This window comes from Gavialis gangeticus, unplaced genomic scaffold, assembly GCF_001723915.1.
Source record: "Gavialis gangeticus isolate Ggan-Ray unplaced genomic scaffold, GavGan_comp1, whole genome shotgun sequence".
NCBI lineage: Eukaryota > Metazoa > Chordata > Crocodylia > Gavialidae > Gavialis > Gavialis gangeticus.
In genome coordinates, this window is record NW_017729031.1 from 35,690,875 (window position 1) to 35,700,111 (window position 9,237).

General features: G+C 50.6%; 1 protein-coding gene across 1 annotated transcript in view; it reads right to left on the reverse strand.

Annotated features, from left to right (window-relative positions):
* The window catches only part of MRAS (muscle RAS oncogene homolog), a 65,073-nt gene extending 63,728 nt beyond the window's left edge, over window positions 1–1,345 (reverse strand). The window contains exon 1 of the mRNA XM_019522626.1: window positions 1,267–1,345. The gene's annotated coding sequence lies outside the window, so the exon portion shown is untranslated. The remainder of the gene's footprint in view (window positions 1–1,266) is intronic.
* Window positions 1,346–9,237: the final 7,892 nt, after the last annotated feature.

Below are 9,237 nucleotides of genomic sequence, written 5' to 3' on the forward strand. Positions count from 1 at the left end.
TAAAAAAAAAAAAAAAAAAAAAAAAAAAGAAATCAATGCTTGGGACTAATAGTTTGGTCTCGCTACAGCGAAACAGACTCTTTACCATCAGGTTTGAGGACAACGGGTCTCAACCTTTTTAGGCTGGAAAATGTCAGCTCTTAGTTTCCACTCCATTTTTAACTCCAGAAAGAAAACAGAGCAATTCTTGTGCTGCAAATATCTCAGGAAGCCCGTGAGAGGGACGGGCGGCTTTTAAACGCTGTGAAGTCTCCGGGTTTACCTTGCGAGGCACGCTCATGCACCGAACCGCGCCAACGCTGTGTGGCATCCTGTGGCACCCTCGAAAGGATCTCAAGCCACCCCGGGGTGCAGCAGCAGCGTACAAATATAAGAATTGCATTTACTGAGTCGGACCGTAAGCCCATCCAGCCCGGTGCACTGCGTCGCACGGGGACAGAGAGCGGATGCTGGGAGAGAGCGCGAGCAGGATGCGACCACGGTTTATCTCCACCGTTCCTCTCTCCCTTGCAGCCTCCACCCTCAAAGGTCTCAAAAACTCGGACTCAGAGTCAGCGCCCCTCACTCCCGGGCTCAATGCTACAGACGCTCCTTTCTTCCACGAACACGTCCAAACCCTTTGGGGATCTGGCTAAACTCTCAGCAGCCCTTCACTGGAAACGACCCGCCGAGTGAAAAAAACTTCCTCAGGTCCACTTTTTCCAACCGCCCGCCTGCTGGTTTCACTGCGCGACCCCTAGTCCTCGCCCGGCGAGAGAGTTGATAATACGACCCCCGCCGACTTTTGCCTCGCCAGCTAGTCGCGCGTTAAACCCTCCCGACACAATCGCAGCTCTTTCTCGGGGCAGACCCAGGTCCACCCAGGTCCCCGGACCTGCGGCTCAGCCTCCTCCAGCCGGGTCGAGACTCGGGCTCCCCCGGACTAGGCTGGGGGGCCGTTCACGGCGCCGAGCAGAGTTTCACAGGGCAGCGCCCCGTCTCCTCAGGGGGCCAGCGGGCACCGTCGCCACCCACGACCCTCACCGCTTTGTACACCGAGGGTGTAGTCCAGCCCCTGCCCCCAACTACATCGCCCCGAGGGATCACCAATAGGCTCCTCTCTCCCCGCAGCCCCATCCCTACCATGCTGCAGAGACCCCACCCCGCCCGGCTGGGGGGTATGGGGCAGCCCCACCCCAGCCCGGCTTTAGCACGGGTGGAAGTGCCACCAGGTCCTCCGAGCACAAACTCCCTCCCCCCGCACTGCCCACACGGCGCTGCACTCACCCCGCGGCGCGCGGCCCCTTTAAGGCCCTCCAAGGCGGAGCAGAGCCACCCCTCTGCCGGCGCCGGCGCTGCGCCCGCTTTATATGGCCGCGGCGGTGCTATTAATAGCGCGGCTCGGCTGGGGGCGGGGCCGGGCGCGCTGCGGACCGCCCACAGGCGGGATTGCCCCCCCCCCGCCCGCAATGGGCTCGTGCCGCGCGCCCCTGGGGCGATTCCGGCGCGGACACACGTTCCTGCGCGTCTGATCCGGGCTGGGTCAGCGGGAGGCAACCCGGGACAAAGTTATCACGTGTCTTTTGTGCGGTGTAACTGATGCCTGGGTGTCTCCACCCAGCACGAGGCCAGGGCGGTGCTGCAAGCACCTTGGCGTGCCCCGGACCGGCTGGACGTCACCACGGACCGGCAAACTGCGGAGCAGCAGTGACACGCAGGCGGCCACCCCTTTCTTACGCAGGCTTCCAGCGTTTCAAGTTACGACGTTTCGCACTTGCGACATTTTTAAATTGATGCCCGGCTTCCACTTTCTGACAACTGGACGGCACTTGATGCGACGCCACGCCAGCGAACGAGTCGGCTGCGTCGCCCGTCTCCCTGTCCAAACTTCCCCGGGCGCTTTCTTTAAGAAAGCCGAGGAGGCTCCAGACAGACCTGCAGGCAGGACTCCCGAGACGCCTCCAGCCAAGAGCCCTTTGAAAAGTGCATCAAGAGCCTTTCAGAAAGTCCGGCAAGGTCACCTCAAAGAAGTCCTTCCAAATCAATACCATTGCTATTTACAATATAAATATATTCATGTAGCTATGTTACTCATCTATAATTGAGTCAGTACAAAATTCTGGGTTATTTTTGGTGAAAATAGGGTATCAGGAGCCAATCCCCCATTTATAACATTGTTTCACATGGGAAAATCAGTTCCGAGTTACATTTCGACTTAAGACGTGGCTTTCAGGAACCAATCGTGTCGGAGGACCGCCTGTACCGGATACTGTACCGAGTGCAGCTTGAGCAAAGGGCTGGCTGCCAGTCCGCAATACGCCGGTCACTTCCAGTCCGCAGTTTGCCGGACCGCGGTCACTTCCGGTCCAGCAGCCAGCCCTCCTGGAGACCGGCAGCTGACCCTTCGCAGCTGGGCACCAGGAGGTTGGAAACCCCTGACTTGAAGGGTGATGAAGCAGTTCGTCGCGTCGTAAGAGTCACGTGTGTCACAGGTGCAGGCTGTAGCCGTGTTGGCCTAAAGACACAGGCAAGGTTTTTTGGGCAAATGTGATACCGCTGTCCCTTCAACTGGATGTTGAGCATCTCGTGGAGGCTGTACTTCATGAAGTGGATGCGTGTTAAGTGTTTGAGTCTGCAGTGTGAACACGCCACACCTGGCAGTGCTGTGCTCAGGCTCACTGTGCTGCAGAAGCCTAACTTGAAGCCATGCTTCAGCATCCATGGGGCATTTGGGCAGGCTAATGGGGCCTGCCTGCAACCACCCTTCCCGGCTAATTAGCCAACCAGCAGCACTGAGCACCCGGTGCTACACCGCTTTAGGTTCAGGAAGGTGGCCTGGTTTCCACTTGATTTTTGACTACAGAAATGTAATAGAGCAATTCTGTTGTTGCAAAGAAGTCAAGCCCACAGGCAGTCAGCTTTTAACACTGTGGACTCCTGCTTGAAAACTGGGGATAGCCTGGAAATCCTGTTTGTGCGCCTAACGTTGTGTGACATCCTACAACGCCCCTGAAGTGTCTCGAGCCCCTTGGTTGAGAATTACTGGTGCAGACATTGCTGGGATGATGCAGGGAAGGTAATGCTCCCAACCCCTTCCCCTCCCAGATTAATATACCCCAGTGCTCCCCGGGTGGCTTAGCCGATATGGGGATCCACCGGGGTGTGTTGTACATGCACATAAGAGCTGGCCCACATCCAGTGTTTATTGTCTGGGCACACAGAGGAAGAAACCAACCATTACTGTCTCCATTTTACAGATGGGACCACTGCACCTGTCCCACCGAGCGAGAAGACGAGTCCAGATTTTTGTCACCCCCATCCTGTGCTTTTGACCACTCGACATTTCTCCACACGCAGGCCTGAGGCATGGATGACACGATGCAGCACTCACTCCTGCTGCAACAAGTTTGCACGCGTCCGCCCAAAAAATTAATGTAAAGGCAAGCAAAGCCCAGCCTGTCTGTCGCCTAAAGAAAATCACCCCTCCAAATGACCCAAGGCCTCCACTGATTTACAGCTGCTGGCAAAACGCCAATGTGGCTGTGCTCCAGCAGCGGCACTGCTGGCGGCTGCGAGTGGTGGGGACCTGCGCACAGCGCAGCCTGTTTTCCGCTGACACAGCCTCTTGCAGCGAGCTGCATGGCGCGGGCTGAAGGGGTGCGTGCACACGCCCTGGTGACATAACAGTGTCACCAGCAATAAACCGACAAAAGTTTTAACGATGAAATTTCCTAGCTTGGAAGCGGTCTGAACTCTCGTGCTACAAAATGCACACATCAGACCGGTTGCCTTGAGGGTATGCCAGCATCTGAAGCGCTCAAAGCACGTTGCAAACATTTAGCTCTGCAAAGGCAGAAAATGATGATCCCCCTTTAAGATGAGGAAACAACCGTACAAAGAGGGCAGGCCAACTCATGAATCCAGGCACCTGCATTCAGACGTCGGCACCGAGCAAAGCCTGACTGATGCTCAGGGTTGCTGAGGACTTGGGACCTTCGCAGACACTAGCTGTCTCTTTGCTCTGAAAATCTAGCTGCTTCGGTTTCACAGGTCAGTTTGAAAAGGTTGGCTTCAAATGACACACCAGCTAATGCAAGAGTCAAGAAATGCAAGTTCTTTCTTAACTCCTACGTGTTAGCTGCACTTCTGCTCAGAATATATACCTCCCTCGAGTCACATCACCCACATAAAGTAAAAATAAATGTAAGCAGGAAAATATGAAAACTGACAACTCTAACTTTCTTGAATTTCTGCCTAGAGCAGTAGCAGACTATTTATAAGAAATATCAGCTAAAGAATGGGATACAAAGAGATATTTTCAAAGACTGAATGACCCCTATTTTGAGTAAGCTCCAAAATCTGATTTATTCACGGTCAAATGAGCCTGAAGATGCTCTAGTCAACAACAAGCATTGTATTAATAAGGGAACCCCAATGCTCGCTCGCTCTCCAGCTAGTGGAGGCCTGGATAAAACTGGTCGAAATTTCACATTTTTTATAAAAAGTTGACTGCTGCAATACAATAACAAAAATGAAAGGAAAAGTTTGGAGGGCACTTTTTGTGAAATGTTTGTTTTCTCTCATTCACCCAGTTCTAACAATGGACTTTCATGGGGACATGGGGTGGATAAAAGTGGCAAGAAAATTTCATAGGTTGGGGGTTGCTTATCAAATGGATTTTCTATAGCCATGGGGTACATTATTTTCATAGCACATTCTTCCACTATTAGGACCATATGAATGTTGTTGTGAAGGATGTCCAGTGGCCCCGTATCTATCGGTGGCCACGTACAGACCTCAGTCTATTGCCCAAGCTAACTGTCTGCATGTAGTATCAGCAAGGTGTTTCGAATGTGGCTACAGGGCTTGGGGCTAGAGAGAGACTACAGAAAGCGTAACTTCTTGGACACCAGTTGCATCTAGCCTACTGCTCAGAGACTCATCAGCTCAGCTCACATAAACCACTCAACAGCTGTGACTGTTTCCCAGTCCTATTAAACTAGTGCCCGTACCATAGCTACTAATCACAATAACAAGAAACTGGAAAAAGTTTCACTATGAAAATGGCATTTTGGTTCTGAGTGGTTAATTGGATCAATTAAAAAAGTCACTTAAAAAACGCAGCAGTGGGCCAAACAGTGACATTTGCACTCACACAAAACTCCCACTGTCCTCATTCACTTGGGGACTGACTTTAGCCCCGTAGCCTTTTGAGGACTCCCAATGGGGCCATATAATAATGTGGGTCATATTGCGAAGTGTTAGCCCAAGATCACGTTTAGATTCTGCTTGATGTTCTGTCTGTTTAGTTATCAAGTAAGTCAGTCGATTTTCTAACTGGTGGAGAGACTCCTGGGTGTGTACACACATACTAACCTTTTGGTGATTAAGCTGATTTAACTTTTTTAAGTCAGCTTAATGGTCAGAGTGTACAGACATATGTGGAACAGAGTCCACTTAAATGCGACGCAAGATAAAACAGCTCCAAGGTATATTATCTTGAATCGTGTTTGTTAATATTGCCAAGTATCACAAGATGGCTGCTGTCATGTCAAGGGGTTTTACATGTGTACATGCTGATGTGGCTTAACTTAAGTTGACTTAGTTAAGTTGCCTTATAGGTGTGCATGCACCCCTATTGCCTAAGGCTTATTAAACTGGCATTACATCTTCTGTGTGTATGGGAGGGAGGGGAGGCGTTTGGGATTGCCTCTGAAGTGTGCTGCAGGTAGGTTAGTTATATAGTAAGATAGTCTTCTGCCCATTAGGACAGTGGGTAGTTTCTAGCCAGATAACTCCTTGCATGCTTTCGTTCCAGTCTCCACTGCAAGACAGAGTATTTTGGAAGAAGACAAAGGTGAGGCAGGGGTCATGACAGCATGTGATAGGGCTTAGTCCTTTATCAGCATCCTTCCCTTGGGGCCAGCTGGATTGTACAAAAAGAGGGAACTGTGGTGTATCTCCCCCCACCTCCGTACATGCAGCGCCCTGTGCCGAGCAGTGCTTTGCCCCAGTGGAGAATAAAGCCCAGCATTATTAAGCATGAGCTGCCTTGAGAATAGCACTAAGGAACAAAGCCCAGAGACATATCTGCCTTGACGTGACTGAGGAGCGCTTTGAAAACAACCTACGTTATTTTAATTGAAAGAAAAAGAAAGCGAAAGACTGAAATCGGCCACACCAGAATCTGCACCAAGTCAGTGAAATGGCTTGGCTGACGCCGTGAGCATTATCCGTGCAAAAAGAGTTTGCCTTCCAGCTAATAGATGGTCCCTTGTCCATAGCACGTAAGAGCTATCATTGTTTAGGTAGCATGGGAATGATGAAGCTGAGCTATAAAAAGGACAGCTTGAACGGTCTCATCTTGATAAAAACTGGTGTTCGGTGCCTGGCACAGCTGTGGGGCTGGTTGGGGATAAAGGACATCTACCGACGTTCAGCTGGAACTGCGCTTGTGTAGAGGAGCTTTACACATGGCTGGTAAAGAGACGCACTAGGAGCAGTGGAGCACAAGAGGTTAAACGGCACCATTTGCAAAGGGTTAGGACAAGATGCTCAAGCAGGACCCTTCCAAGATCAGGAAGGATGCCCCAAGGGACTGATTTGGTAACGAACTGAAGGATCAAACTCGATGCAAAGACTGGAGAAGCAGTTATTAAATACCCTTTTAGTCAATATTCCTTTGTGCCCTGGAGGGGAAGAGGGGCAGATCATGCTCTTTTGAAGTGATACTGCTGGCCAACACCCTTGCTTGCATTTTAACAGCAAGCTGCCTGGAAGCAGGCGCTCATGAAGATTAACCCAATGGGGATCTTTTGTGTCTTTTTGACATTAGCCTGATTTGGGCTGCTTTCTTTCCAAACAACAGACTCACTTTAGGCAGGATCATCTCTGTTACACAAATGGGGGAAAATGGAGCATGGTAACTACAGGACTGATTCTGTCCCACCTATTTGGCGTATGCATGGACTGAGGTACCGTTGTCCACTGCATGCAAAAACCACCATTGTTTAGGCGCAATCTTATTCCACCCTGTAATAGGCACGAGGTAGAATTTCTCTTCGAAGGCCTGATCTGGGAAGCCCCGACAAGGGTAACACTTCGACAAGGGTAAGCCCACGGACAGAAGTCGCTGTTCCACATTCAGAAAGCAGCACAAAAAAGGCCCCAAACTTATGAGCAAACAAAAGGCAGAAAAGGGCATAACAGCTGAAACGGTGGGTGGAGCACGGAGGTGGCTTTCAGAAAGATGTGCTGGTGGAGAGCTTTTCGAGGTGGGTCTTCTGCAAGCCGGCGTATCTCGGGCAGTTCCAGCCAACAATTTAGCAATCGCAAGACAACGGTCTGAAGTGTCCAGAGTGCTCTGGTGAGCGAAAGTGCTCCAGAATGGGATCTGCTCATCCGTAAAAGCAGGCACCGTTTTGTTGTGGCTTTGTAAGCTGCTATCATTGTGCACAGAAATCTGGAGCCAATTTTGCTAGCAGGCTGAGTCATTGTAGGAAGGAGATTGACTCTTGCCCAACTTCCAGAAGCAGAAGAGGGCTGTGCTCTTTCTCATGATGAAACAAAAGCTGGCAGAGCGAGTGCTGCTATTTCGCAGGCTCGGGCAGTGAGGACACTTGAGATGCATCCAGGAGGTCTTCATGCGAGCAGCAATAAAGGCTACCGCAGCAGCTGGAAACTCCCAGGGTTGAGCACTGAGAGCACAACGGATCTGCTTCAGGTCGTCACGGAGCGCGCAGCACCGAGGAGTCGTGCATTAATAGACGAGGTGGGTTTTAAGGCAAAGGAGACGAGGAAATCAATGACCCGGGGAGCACGGGAGATAATGCCAGACGAAGCCGACTGACGACATTTCCAGGCAGCTCGTTCACGCTCTGTGCAATGAGCCGCATGTGGAGAGATGGAAGGGATTAAAAAGGACTGCAGCTATTTCACCTAGGAGCGTGACTGGGTGCCATATAGTTGCAAGGGTCTTTGGGGTTGCGCTGCTGCCACGCAAGAAATCTTAATGACAGCTTCACTGAACTAGTGAGGAATCACTCCTGTCCGAGTTCAACGTTTCTGAGCGCGAAGGATTCAGCATAAAATTTGCCTCAGGAATTTGGAGCAACAAGGGACAGGACAGAGAGCGAAAAGTTCATTTTACAGATATGCACGGGAGAAAAAAACACTTGGATTTAAATCTGAAGAGACACTGCAAAAACAGAGGATGCCCCACATTCAACTTCTGCTAAGACAGTTTTGTACATATTCGGAGAGAGAGATTTTTCATTACCTTTTTCCTGCTGCGCCGGCAATCCAAGCCCAACTGTATTGTGTGAACGCAAGGGAAACTGGCTAGAAACAGGAAACAAATTTGACTAATCTCGTTACAGTGGGCTGGCTTTGAATCTGCCACCGCTGCCAATCAGGAGAGATCCAAGGGGCATCTATGTATGGAAGCAAGTTAGGCACCCGTCAAATAAAATGAAAAAAGTAACGCTGACATTGGGAGAGGCACAGGGGAAATTAAATGTCGTTCAGTTGATTTGAATGTTAGGGATTTACAGAAATACCTAGGCCAGATGTTAGGTTTTTGAGTCTTGCTTTGAAAAAGCCATTGGAGAATCGAGGTTAAAATTCAAATCCAATAGCCAAAAACTTTATTTTGTGTAACAGTTCCAAGAGGAGGGAAATGCAGAAACGTTACAGTGGGGAGAGCCCTGGCAGCTCTGTCTAGGGCTGGTTGGGCGCAGGGCTGCACCCAAACATCTCATCTGATACATCTTTATCTTGCTTTGCCTACACTCGAGGCTTTGTGGGCTTTTTTTATGCAACCCTTTGCACTTGGATCAGTTACCCAAACAGGGGTAGATTGTGAATGGGCTTTGCACGGGTGTCACAGAGCATGCTGCGCTGCAAGCAGCTTTCACCACTTCTCTCACACTCACTGCTCAAAGGCCACTTGTATTTCCCTTCCCTGCACACTCCCGAGTGTAGGAAATGCTCCCTTCAGCACCCAGCCTGGTGTGAGCCACCTTAAGGTGACCAGCTGTGACTCCTCAAGGGAAGGCACGATGCAACCTATTGTAAAATCACAGAATCTTAGAAAATGAGGGTGGAGGTCACACCTAGTCCAACCCCCTGCTCCAAGCAGGACCAGCCCCACTAAATCAGTCCAGCCAAGGCTTTGTCTAGCTGGGAATTAAAAACCTCCAAGGATGGAGACTCCACCACCTCTCTTGGTAACCCGTTTCAGTGTTTTACTACCTTCCT